Below are 13,245 nucleotides of genomic sequence, written 5' to 3'. Positions count from 1 at the left end.
TTACAGGAGTGAGCCATCAACACCTGGATTTCATTGCTTTTTAAAAATATTTTTAATTGTAAAAATACTGTACAGAGGGGTTACAGTTACATGAGTAAGGTCATGAGTACATTTCCTATCAAGCATTGTTACCTCCTCCTCTGTTTTTCCCCTACCATCCCTTCCCTCCCCACTTCCTCAACTCCCCCCCACACCAAGTTGTAAAGTTCGTTTTCAACATAGTGTCTTGTACATCTCATTGTTATAATGGGTCAACCTATATCCTTATTTCAGCATTTTGTTATTTCCTTTTCCCTCCACAAATTAGACAAATGTATATATAAGATGCAGGACACTGGAATCAAATACAGTGAAAACAGGGCTTATACCATGGGGGAAGAACATACAAAAGAAACAAAAAAAATCACATAGTACATTATAAATATGTTAAAAAAAATAGTCTGTAATCCTAGCTACTCAAGAGGCTGAGATCTGAGGATCACGGTTCAAAGCCAGCCCAGGCAGGAAAGTCAGTGAAACGCTTATCTCCAATAAACCACCAGAAAACTGGAGGTGGAGCTATAGCTCAAGTGGTAGAGTGCTAGCCTTGAGCTGTATAGCTAAGGGCCAGCACTCAGGCCCAGAGTTCAAGCCCCACAACTGACAAAAAAACAACAACAAAAACAAAAACAATAGCAAGAAAGAAAAAACAACTTGTTGGTTTGGGGATTCATTTCGCTTATCATCTTATATGGGCATATGTATATAGCTTTTGACCTTTTCTGCTTGTCCTATAGTCAGTTCTGCAATAGCTTTGGATATCTAACTGGTATCTTAATTGTGACATATTCAAAACCAAACTCATGATGGCTTCTTTAGACCCAGTTTCTCTTTCGGTTTTCCCCTTCAGTTTCTCTTTCAGTAATTAGCAGCTACTGTCTCCTTATTGATGGGTCCCAAAACTTGGTCATCTTTGGCTCTTCTTTCCTTTGCACCCTGTGTCAAATTATTTGTGAATCTTTCTAGATCAATTTTTTTTTTTGGCCGTCATGGGGCTTGAACTCTGGGCCTGATGCTGTCCCTCAGCTCTTCAGCTCAAGACTAGCACTCTACCTCTTGAGCTACAACACCACTTCTGGTTTTCTGGTGGTTTCTTGGAGATAAGAGTCTCATGGACTTTCCTGCCTGGGCTGGCTTTGAACCACAATCCTCAGATCTCAGCTTCCTGAGTAGCTAGGATTACAGGCAGTGAGCCACCAGTGCCCAGCTAGATCAAATTTTAACCAAATCTGGAGACCAAACATTTTACATCTTTTCTTGATGAACCAGGTCACCTTTCTACTAATCATGACCAATGAAATAACCTCCTAATTTTATCTCCCTGCTTCTATCCTTGCCAACTTGTCCATCTTTCCACAAAACAGATGAAAAACTAAAGCAGTTCAAGGACTTCTTTACTTAAAAACCTTCATAGATTTCTCATCTTATTCAGAGTAAAATCCCAGATGCTTGCCACAAGGTACAAGTGCTATAAGGTCGGGAGATTAGTATCTCTCTGATTTTTATCTATTGCCACTTCCTCTCCCTCCTTTAGCTTCAGCCCAGCTGTTCTTTCACTCTCCTCAAAGAAGCCAGACGTGCTACTAACTCCAAACCCTCAGAGTTACTAATGTTTCTGCCTATAGGGTTCTTCTCCAGATATCCAAATGCTCCGTGCCTTCCATGGTTGCAAATCTCTGTTCAAATATCACCTTTATGAAGAACGTTGTATCACCCAAAGCATGTTGTATTACACGGCACCACCATCCACAGCCTCTGAGCCAGCAGCACCTGGCACCAACTTCTAAGTTATTCTTATACATAAGTGGCCCTTGTAGCCAAAGGCATGCCTTCTTCTCTGATTGCAGAGATTCTCCACATTCTTCCTTCACATCTAAAGATGCCTAGAAGCTCTCCTATTGCCTTTCAGAAGGGCAAGTGCTTTCTTTTCTTTCCTCTTTTATTCTCAGGAATCTTGAACCTACCAAGAGAAGGAGGAAGCAGTGGGAAATTCACATCCTTGTAGTTTTTCATAGAGTTCATAATGGTTAGCAGGGGTAGTTTCACACACCAAGAGCTATGTGGAGATTGAGACAGAGAATTCATGCCTGCAGGCAACTGCTCTACCACTTGAATTAAGAAGTGAGGACTGACATGGTTTCAGACAAAGAATAAATAAGCTAGTCAAAAAACGAGGGTTTCCCTTGATTCTATCATCCTAGTGTGTCTTTCTGATAAAATAGAGGATTGATCAGTTCATAGCAATTAAACATACCTTCACACTGTTTCATTCTTCACAGAATCTCACAGGTTCTCTTTAGGTTACATTGTCATCTATTTCTTCTCCAGTGCATCTATTAGAAATACATGATTCCCATTTCACACACACAGAAACTGAGTCAACAAGATTGATGAAGAGAGTCATTCAGTGACTCAGAATACAAAGCCAATAAAGACAGGACTCAAATTATGATCTGCAGTCCCACTTTCTTTCAGCTAGAGCTTTTCATGAACCATTTCCACAGAGGGATCACGATGACAAAGCAGAGTCTGTCCAGGTGTGGAGACAATAGGCTTAATTTCTTTGGACTTTAAGCATTACCTTTCAAGTTTCCATTCATATCACACATTCTTTTAGATGAAGATGCTATTTGTTTCCTTGTGAAAGTGTTTGAATGAATTCTAAATTGCCTTAGTAAACTTTCTAGATTCTGAGTAAAATGAATCCTCCAAGAAAATTCCTGCTGTCTGACCCGTACTTTCCCTTGCCCTGTCACACTGTTGCATGTTTCCTGGTTGTTCCTATATCCTGGATTTAACATCCTAGTCTATGCCTTTTATTCTAACGTAATATCTATTTAGGGTAGAAGGGAGCTTATCAATAATCCTGTAACCACTATGCAACCCTTTGTAGTCATTTTACCACTGCCAATTGTATCACCACCACTAGTGAGCATTTCATTCCTACTGTTAAATCGGAAGAAAATGCAGGACTCCAAAGCTTTAGGCTTCCTGTGTCAGTTTACACCACTAAGTGGGGATCTGGGTCAGCCAGGAAGCACATCTTAGATGTTTTTGACTTTTATGGTATTTAACAGAAGGGAACCTTATTGCATTGTGTTGGTGGCAGTATAAACTTGTTCAACCACTTTGGAAAGCAGTATGGAGGTTTCTCAAAAGACTCCACATAGAGCTCCCCTATGACCAGTAATCTCACTTTGGGGCATTTACCCAAATGATCACAAACAAGACCATACTAAAGCTACCAGCACAACTATGTTTATTGCAGCATTATTTACCATAGAGAAGATATGGAACCAACCCAGATCCCTCAGTAGACGAATGGAGCAAGAAAATGTGGCACATATATACAATGGAATTCTAGGCCTCTATCAGAAAGAATGACATTGCTCCATTTGTTAGGAAATGGAAAAACGTGGAAAAAATTATATTAAGTGAAGTAAGTCAGACCCAAAGAAACATAGGTCCCATGGTTTCCCTTATTTGCAAAAACTAGTATATGTCTGAGACAAACAGAAACAGTCAGATAAGTTGATGTTAAGTGAAATGAACCCCAAGATAAGAATTCAGATTTTTTTCTTTCTTGTGATTGTTTCTAACATATTTATAAGATACTTCTTTGTTGCTTTGTATATCCCTCTTCCTGTTTTCACTGTATTTGATGTTGATATATTTTGTGGAGGGGAAGGGAAAAAACAAATTGTTTAAATAGGGATACAGGTGGACCCATTGCAACAATGAAATGTACAAGATGTTATGTCAAAAAACAAACTTTACAACTTTGGCAATGGGGGAGGGAGTGGAGTGGTGGAGGGGTGGTGGGAGATGGGAAGGGGAAACAAAGGAGGAGGCAATAATGCTTGATAAGAAATGTACTCATTCTCTTGCTCATGTAATTGTAATCCTTCTGTACGGTATTTTCACAATAAAAAAAAAAGAAAAAAAAGAGCATACTGTACTATATTCTTAGAGGTTAGAGGAGAAAATGAGTAGACCCTGAATAGAATCCAGGGAATCTTTTCCTTATTTCTTTATATTTATTTTCCTAAATGCAGTACAGGCAGAACTTCCCACAGCCCCACACGGGGTTGTGTGATGGATGGTGCCCAGTGTTAGCAACTGACAATGGCCCCAGGGCATCATTTGCATACAGCCCTTTCATTTTTCATTGGTTGAAAGCACGCATACAGATGGTTTTGCAGCTTTCTCTCTTGGATATGTCATTGGTAATAGTGGTTGTAGTAATATTTATTCCATGATGCAGCAGAGATACTTCTAAACTTTAAGAAATCTACAAGATAATGTAAAGTTCCGATACAATTCCTGAGCATCTCATGAACTCTCAGTGTACCTTTCAAAGTATAGGATTAAATTAGCACTAGAAAGATAGGCGATGTCAGGATGATATAGTAAAAATGAACTACACAACTTGTGGGTGGTGATGGGAGGGAAAGTCAGAGAGAGAGAAAGAAAGAGATAGAGAGACATTGTCCAAAAAGAAATGTACGCATTACTTGACTTACAAAACTGTAACTCCTCTGTATACCACCTTTATAATAACAATAACAAATAAAAAATTAAGAAAAAGATGACATAATGCTTTCAGAGTACCATTCTTTTGCAACATATGTTCATCCATACAAGTCAAACAAACGTCCTTCTATAAAATAAACGCTGCTGCTTAAAGAATTAAGTGGTTTTGTTGTCCCTATTTCTCTGAGACAAGCAACTCCCTTGGTGTTTGGCAGAGATGTCATTTTCCTACACTTTCAGCACTAAGCTCTTGCTAAATAGAAAAAATGAGAGCAAACATTACAAGAGAATGACAGGGGTGTTACTTCCCAAACATATATTTCCTAATTTTATCTTCCCAAAAAATCATGTGAGAGAGCAATAGTCTTGCTTCACATGTGAGCCAACTGAGGTACAAAGAGGTTAAATAGTATTTCTTGTCACATAGCTGATCTGATTCTACAGTATTTTCTTTTTCAGTTAACTAGAAGTCACAAAACTAAATCCCAGTAGACATAACCAGCCTGCTTCTTATTTTTGAAAGTAAAATTGATTGGAACACAGTCATACCTGCTTGTTTATATATGACCTAGGAATTAACTGAATACATCAAAGAGCCAAAATCTAAATATGTTTGGTGTCCATTCAAGCCATATTAATTCAACTCTACCATTGTCCTGTGAAAGCAGCCACCACAAATTTTGAAATGTGCTGCTTTGCTCTATGAAGAAGTTTGATTTAGGCCTGAAGATTATAGTTTTCCAGCCCCTTCCTGGCATGATGTTATATCCCCTAAAGTGAAATTGTAGAAGTTTATTTACAAATATATAAAGCGTAAGAGGTGTGTGTGTGTGTATGTGTGTGTGTGTGTGTATTGAACTCAGTTTCTTAGCTTAGCCACACCAGTGTTCTACCATTTGATCAACACCTCTGACACTGTTTTATGTTGGTTATTTGGGAAATTGAGAGTCCAAGACTTTCTGCTTTAGCTGAAATAGAACCAGAATCTTTCAAATCTCAGCTCCGTAATTAGTTAGGGTTATAGGTGTGAGCCAGTAGTATCATTTCTAATTATACTTTTGATGAGTGGTTGAAGTAGTCAAGGGATTAACATTTGTTTATAATTATTTGAACACAATTTTTATTTTATCTTTTTTATTTATTCCTTTTTCCTATGGTATTATTCCTTTCTATTATTTCTTTTTATTTCCTCTTTATTGTTTTTTATTAACAGAAATGCCACAAACATAAACATCTATTTGACTACTTGGTATACAAAGACTCCTTTCAAAATAAGAAATATATATTACTTTTGTAGTTCACCTACAATAATTATTATATATATTATTCATATTATGTATGTATGTGTATATATTATTCATTCAGACCTGGATGCATATACAGACAAAGATTTGGCCTTGGGAAGTGTCATGATTTAAAGGACAAAGCAAAATACTCTGCAACCCATCACAGCATTACAAAGAGCAAAGGAAAGCCTGAGAGTGTTTTGCTAAATCTCTCAGCCCAGGTAAAACCCCAAAGCTCCATGAATTGGCTTCTGAAATGTGTTCTCTACCCACTTATCTCACCCAGCAATACAGTCTTGATTGACACCACATTTCTCAAGTGAAATGAAAACGGGTGCCAAACCCAGATGCCCAGCCAAAGGAAAGGAGTGCATTTGGCAAGAGAACATGTGTTAGATGTCAGTCATATGGAGTAAGAATTCCAATCACATGAGAAGGCTGGCATTTTTGCAGAAGACTAAGAGAGAAGCATGGTCCCAGTATTACAATGTTCCACAAAAAACTGCCACCGCTCGAGGACCAAAACACAGAGCTATGATTGTGCCTCTACATTATTATGAAAATGAAAACGTACAAGGTGGCTTTGACCAGATTTGAGCTGGAGCAGAATGATAGCGAGATGCTTTGTTCCAAAATACCTATATTTGGTACCTAAGTACAAAGGAAATATTGAATAAAAACTTAAGGAATATCACTTTATTTCAAGTAAAAAGTCAAAAACACAATAATTTTGTGGAACAGATCATATGTAGCACTTAATATATTGTAGACACAATTTTACATGCTCACAAATACCAATTCATGTAATTGCTTAACAATCTCCTCTGTAAAAATAATTATCATTTTTACATACATGGAGACAGAGTCAGAGAATGTCCTTATAGCTTTTCCCAATGCTCAGCTTAGTGTTCAGTGTATGTTCTTTACTGCTTACTCTGTTTGGCAAAGCCTTCAAATATAGCTACCATGGGTGCATTAATTTATCTCATCTGTGAACCTCTGTTTTTCTCATGGACAAGAGTAACATACAAATTCTTACTTCACCTCACAGTTGCAAACATGAAAGGCTGAAAAGAAAATTATGCAACGGTGTTTAGTTACAAAAGATTCACACCTGTTCTATCGGTTTATCACAACATCAAATATTTCAATAAAAAGTTTACATAGGTTGTTTCATTAATCTCCAGAAAAATCTGACAACATAGATTCTAATTTCCAAACTTTACCCATTAAAAGAAGAAGAACTTGAAGATGCAGATCATGAAGGACTGTGTTTAAAGCCATATATCCAGTCAAAAGAAATCCAGGCCTGAAATGGCAAAAGAAGAACTGGGATCATTTAGTTAGTACCCTACTTCTTGTACGGAAAAACAAAGTCTACTGCTAGCAAAGGAGTAAGAAGGTCCAAGCTATTTGAAAAGGGTAGGATTATTCTAGGGTTCTCAAACAAAGCCATTGATCCTGGGTCGAGCCACTCAAACCTCATCTGCAGAAATACCAATTGAGCCAAGCTGGTGCCTCTGGCTCACACTTGTAATCCTAGCTACTCAGGAGGAGAATGATTTAAAGTCAGCCTGTGCAGAAAAATCCACAAGTCGCCATCTCCAAAACAATGAGCAAAAAGCCATCCTGGATCCAGACTCCGATGGCTCACACCTATAATCATAGCTACTCACTCAGGAGGCTGAGATCTGAGATCACAGTTCAAAGCTATCCTAGATAGGAAAAGTCCTTGAGATTATTATCTCCAATTAACCACCATAATGCTTGAAATGGAACTGTGACTCTAGCAGTAGAGCACTAACCTAGAGCAAAAAAGCTCAGGGACAAAGCCATGGCCTTGAGTTCATGTACCAAAAGCGATGCGCGCGTGCGCACACACACACACACACACACACACACACACACACACACACACACACACACACACAAGAACTGAAAAATATAAATTTCTAAGGCATTATTTCCTAACATATCTATGAAAGTATTTCCAGAGGAGACTGGCAAGTGAGTTATAGAGACTTGACTATGGTAGGTTCCCACTCAGATTGTACTGACTGGAAGCGTGACTCATGTGGAAGAGCAGCAGCCCATCAACCATAGAACCATAGTCATTGTTCTCATTACAAGACAAAATAATTCCTTTTTTTTCTTTCTTTTTTTTTTTGTCTGTCATGGAGGCTGAACTCTGGGCCTGGGCACTGTCCCTCAGCTCTTCAGCTCAAGGCTAGCCCCTACTACTTGAGCCATAGCGCCACTTCCGGGTTTTTTCTGCTTATGTGGTGCTGAGGAATCGAACCCAGGGCCTCATGCATGAGAGGCAAGCACTCTACCACTGAGCCACCTTCCCAGCCTGAGACAAAATAATTGTTTATGTCAAGGTGTCCAGGGCATCTTGGACTTTCACAGATGTTGCTTCTGGGTAAGGTGTATACCATCTATTCATTTGCTTCTCCTGTGTCAACCAAATATTTGTATTAATACAGATGCAGTATATCTTAATGAACTGTCAAGTGAAATACAATGCAAATGTACTTGATTTCATAAAATTTGTAGTTGAAAAAGGAAATTGATATATGCAAGTTGTTCTAAACATACAAATGTTTTCTGGTAGTTGAACCAACTAGCACGTTTTTAAATTAAAATCAAGGCCGGGCACTAGTGGCTCATGCCTGTAATCCTAGCTACTCAGGAAGCTGAAATCTGAGGATCATGGTTCAAAGCCAGCCCAGGCAAGAAAGTCCGTGAGACTCTTATCTCTAATAAACCACTAGAAAACTGGAAGTGGCACTGTGGCTTAAGCAGTAGAGTGCTTGCCTTGAGCTGAAGAGCTGAAGGATAGCGCCCAGCCCAGAGTTCAAGCCCCACAACTGACAAAAAAATTAAAATCAGTTAAAATGAAATAAAAATTCTATGTGGTTTCTTCAGACACAGCAGTTATATTTCAGCTGCTGAAGAGACACATGGAGTTTATGACCATATTAAATAAAAATTCCAGGGGATGAAAAGTCTCCCTTCTCCACATGTTCACCTTTTAGCTCCCAGGCAGAACATCTTCTAATTCTTATTATTCTACTTCTTCTTGTACACTCTCAAAAAAATCAAATCTCAAATTAGATTCATTAAGATTCAGTATAGTGTGAACTACATCAGGACTTAATAGGAAAAGGGCAAGTACTGAGGAATGTTTAGCTAAGAGACAAAAGAAAATAGAAGGATATCAAGGGCAAATAAAGGCCTCTGGGTATTTTTTTCCTTGCTAAGAATACAAATCTTTCAGTTTAAAATGAGACATTAAAAATATGAGGAAAAAAACTGGATTTTATGGGGAGCCATATTTGAAGGTGGTAAGTAAATATGCAAGAATAAAATATATTAATACTAATAATAATTGAGAGCAAGACATACTATTAAGAAATGACTGAGAACCATGAAAGCCCAAATCCTCCTGTTCTGCAACTAAAATATACCTTTCCCAGAAGAGTATTCCCAAGGACAATGTGGACCTGGACACAAGAAAAGAGTAAGAATCACAATTGTATGATCAAAGTATTTTATATGTGTTGTATAAAAATGGAGTAATGAAATGTTTAGGAAGGTGGAAGATCTTGTACTCATGTATGGAACTATCACAATGATACATGTTTGGCAAATTAATATATATATTAATTTAAAAGGGAGAGAGGAAAAGAAGGAGGAGGAGGAGGAGGAATTAAGTGCTGATGGCTCATCCTAGCTACACAGGCTGCTGAGAGGATAGCAATTTCCAGCAGAGGCTTAAAAGTCTACACAACACCATCTCCAATTAACTAGTAAAAATGCAGGACTAGAGACATGGTTTAAGTGGTAGAGTTCCAGCTGTGATTAAGAAAGCTGAGCAAGAGCATAAGATCTTAAATTAGAGCCCCAGGACACTGACACAAAGGATGACAGACAGACAGGCAGACAGAAACAGAGAGAGACAGACAGAAAAAGAAAAGAAAGAGAAAGGAAAAAGAAAAAGGAAAGAAAGAAAAGAGAAAGCATCAGTTAGGAAATAATTGCAGAACAATCCCCTGTTATTCCAACAAAAGGCTGAACTCTTCAGCACTTAGACACAGACCTAGAAAGGATGCACAATAAGAATAGTGGATTCTGCACTTGGGCTTTGACTTAATTTCTCATCCCATTATCTTGGAAGTTCAAATTGGTGCTATTTACTCCATTTCCTCTTTGTTTTTCAACAATACTTCAAAATTACACTTATAATCCCAACTCTAAATCACTATTCTCTTCAATTTACAACTAACAGAATCATTTTCTTTAAAGCTAGGATATTTCTGAAATTTCTAGGGTATTGTTAAAAATAATTTTGAAACCCATTAATGCAACATATGTACAAGACACTTTTCAGAGCTCTCAAAAGTTGACTGAAGAGACTCCAATTCTGAAACCAACCCTGGCAACAAAAAGTTGATGTGACAAGTTTGGAATTTTGGCCTGGTTTCACAGAAAGCTTGTTTCTTTTTTAGAAGATCACATTTGTTGGTGAGTTTCTGCTGACAGTGCACAATAGCTATCAAGTCTGTTGAATCATCTTTGGGCAAGGAAGGTCTATGGAAATATTCCCAGCTAATTTATATCTATTCAAAGAGAATTGCCAGCTGCATCTCACCTCCAGTGCCAATTCTAGCCACAAACTAACCAGCAGTAAAAATCAGTTCTCCACTTGAGGAGGCAACCTCTTCTTTTGATTTCTCACATAGCCACATTATCTTCTGGGGAAGCGTGGGGTCCAGAGGAAAGATAACAGCTCCTCCAGGTGATTCTCAACCTTGTGTGAAAGGAGAATTAAATGATGTGGCTAAGAATGACCCACAACTATCCTCTTCATTCCCAGTATAGACCAAAACATTTGAAAAAGCAAGTGCTTTAGTATCCAAATTGGTCGCCAAGATGAGAGTCTACTATTAAACAAACCTGGAGGCTTATCAAATACTGGAGTGATTTAAAGCTTCAGCTGGACAAGAGGCAGACACATGGGTTTGTTTCACATTTGTATTGTTATTTTTTATGAATGTGGCCACAATGCAAACATTACAAGACCCCAAATCACTAAAATATGACTAAATCCAAACATTATAAGAATTTTTACAAAATATGTCTATCTATATATCTATATATGCATAGTATGTCTTACATATTGATGATATAATTAAATATTCCATTTGAAAAATATTATACTTCAAATTCACTGGTAAATCTCTCACATGAATGGAGATTAGCTAGAGATAATGACTGAAGACAAAAATAATCTGAAATTATAGATATTAGAATGAACATTTCAGGTTTTATAACTATATCTATAGTAAATAATGTTTCAATGGACATGGTTGTGCTGGTAGCTTCATTATAGCCTTGTTTGTGGTCATTTGGGTAAATGTCCAGAAGTGGGATTGCTGGGTCATAGGGGAGCTCTGTGTGTAGTTTTTTGAGGACCCTCCATACTGCTTTCCAGAGTAGTTGAACAAGTTTACACTCCCAACAACAGTGCAGTAGGGTTCCATTTTGGCCACATCTCTGCCAGCATCTCTTATTAGATTTTTTGATAAAGGCCATTCTACTGGGGTAGAGTGGAATCTCAATGTAGTTTTGATTTGCAACTATAACACTTGATGAATTGATAACAGAGTTCACATGCAGGCATTTTTAAAACTTATTCAAACTATATTGATAAAGGGTCTTCCATTCCAAGTTTAGTTTCAGGATAGTTGCCAAAATTTCACCCCAATCTTGGCAGACCCTGAGTTTCTGGATTTGGTCTCCTCTCCTAAGATGAAATCTTGCAAAACACCTTTGCAGACCTTTGCAGTAGCTAGTAATTGAAGCATGAATATTCTGCTGATTTGAAAGCACCAGGAATTTTTGTTTGGGGAACTGAAAAGAGAAACCATTTGGCTTTTATCATCTGGGCCCAGAAGTAGGGAAAGAGGAACTCCATCCCTGTAGGTAGAGCACATCATCTTAGAGAAGGGATGCTTTAGGAACACTGGGAACTGCGTGTAAAAAAAAAATGACTGGCTTTAGACACAGGTAGCATCTCTCCTCAGCCTCATTCACAACCAAGAGAATGGGATGGTGATGTTTTTTTAAATAAGGGTTTTTTTAATTGTGAAAATACTGTACAAAGGGGTTACACTTACATGAGCAAGGTAATGAGTACATTTCCTTCCTATCAAGCATTGTTGCCTCCTCCACTGCTTTTCCCCTATGGGATGGTGACCTTTTCATGATGCTTAGCCTTGGCTGTTGCTTCCTTGGCCCAATAGAGGACAAGCAGCCTCTGTTGAACTGTCACATTCTACTGTCAGTTATGGCTCTCACTGGCATGAAGAAGCAGGGGTAATCCAGGCTGCTAAGATGGTATATTTTCTATATTCAGGGCAATAGCTAGTTAAGAGCCTCTTTTCTTTCATACTGCATGAATTCCTGTGTTTCTTGATTATGTCAAGGAGACATAGAAAAACTTTGAGAAAGAGTGACTTTGATCAAGATATATTGTATTCATAAACTGCTTTGTTAAATGGCAGCTCTTTTGTACAACTACTGAAAGATAGTAATAAAACTTTTTTAAAGAAAAAAGACACACAAAAAAGAATTGTGATATTTCTGTCATTCTGGCAAGTGGGTTTTAGAGTTAATGATATTAGTTAGAACTTAAACTTGTGCATTAGGTCAAAATTAGACATTTCTGGACTAACTTACTTTGGAAGCCATCTCAACTTTGTAAAGGCCCAAGTAATAGCAAATGAATTGTTTCTGATTCCCAAGTCAGTTCATCTATGTAATAATGATAGCTATGCTCTTGTGATGTTGAGGATCAAAATTCAATTTAAATTCTTTAGTTATACTTAAATATTTGGACTTAATATCTAGGCCTCTTATTCTGTAATTCTTTGCATAAGAATTCTATAATAACTACAAAATAGTTAAAAATATGTTGAAAGCTGGGTGCTTGTGGCTCCTGCTACAATCATAGCTATAGATGAAGCTGTGGCTCAAGTGGTAAAAGACTAGCCTTGGGCAAAAACAAGCTCAGGACACCACTCAGACACTGAGTTCAAGTCCCCAGACTGGCACCAAAAAGAAAAAATCAAACACTTGGAAAAATAAATCTACTGTGCTAGCTGCAAAAAAAATTATAAAGCATCAAAATCTTAGTTTTCTCCTTGACACAAACTCTTCATGAGAGCTTGTTTTTATCTTTGATTAATGAAAAGCTCAGTGAAGATTAGACAGCCTAGAAACATTGATTAATAATAGTAACAATAATTACTATAATTATGAAGTATTTCTAGGTGCTTGAACAATTCCAAAACACTGTTTCATGGTCTTAATTTTATAAACT

The sequence above is a fragment of the Dipodomys ordii genome, unplaced genomic scaffold, assembly GCF_000151885.1.
Source record: "Dipodomys ordii isolate 6190 unplaced genomic scaffold, Dord_2.0 Scaffold60, whole genome shotgun sequence".
In the NCBI taxonomy this organism is placed as follows: domain Eukaryota; kingdom Metazoa; phylum Chordata; class Mammalia; order Rodentia; family Heteromyidae; genus Dipodomys; species Dipodomys ordii.
This window is presented reverse-complemented; position numbering follows the sequence as displayed.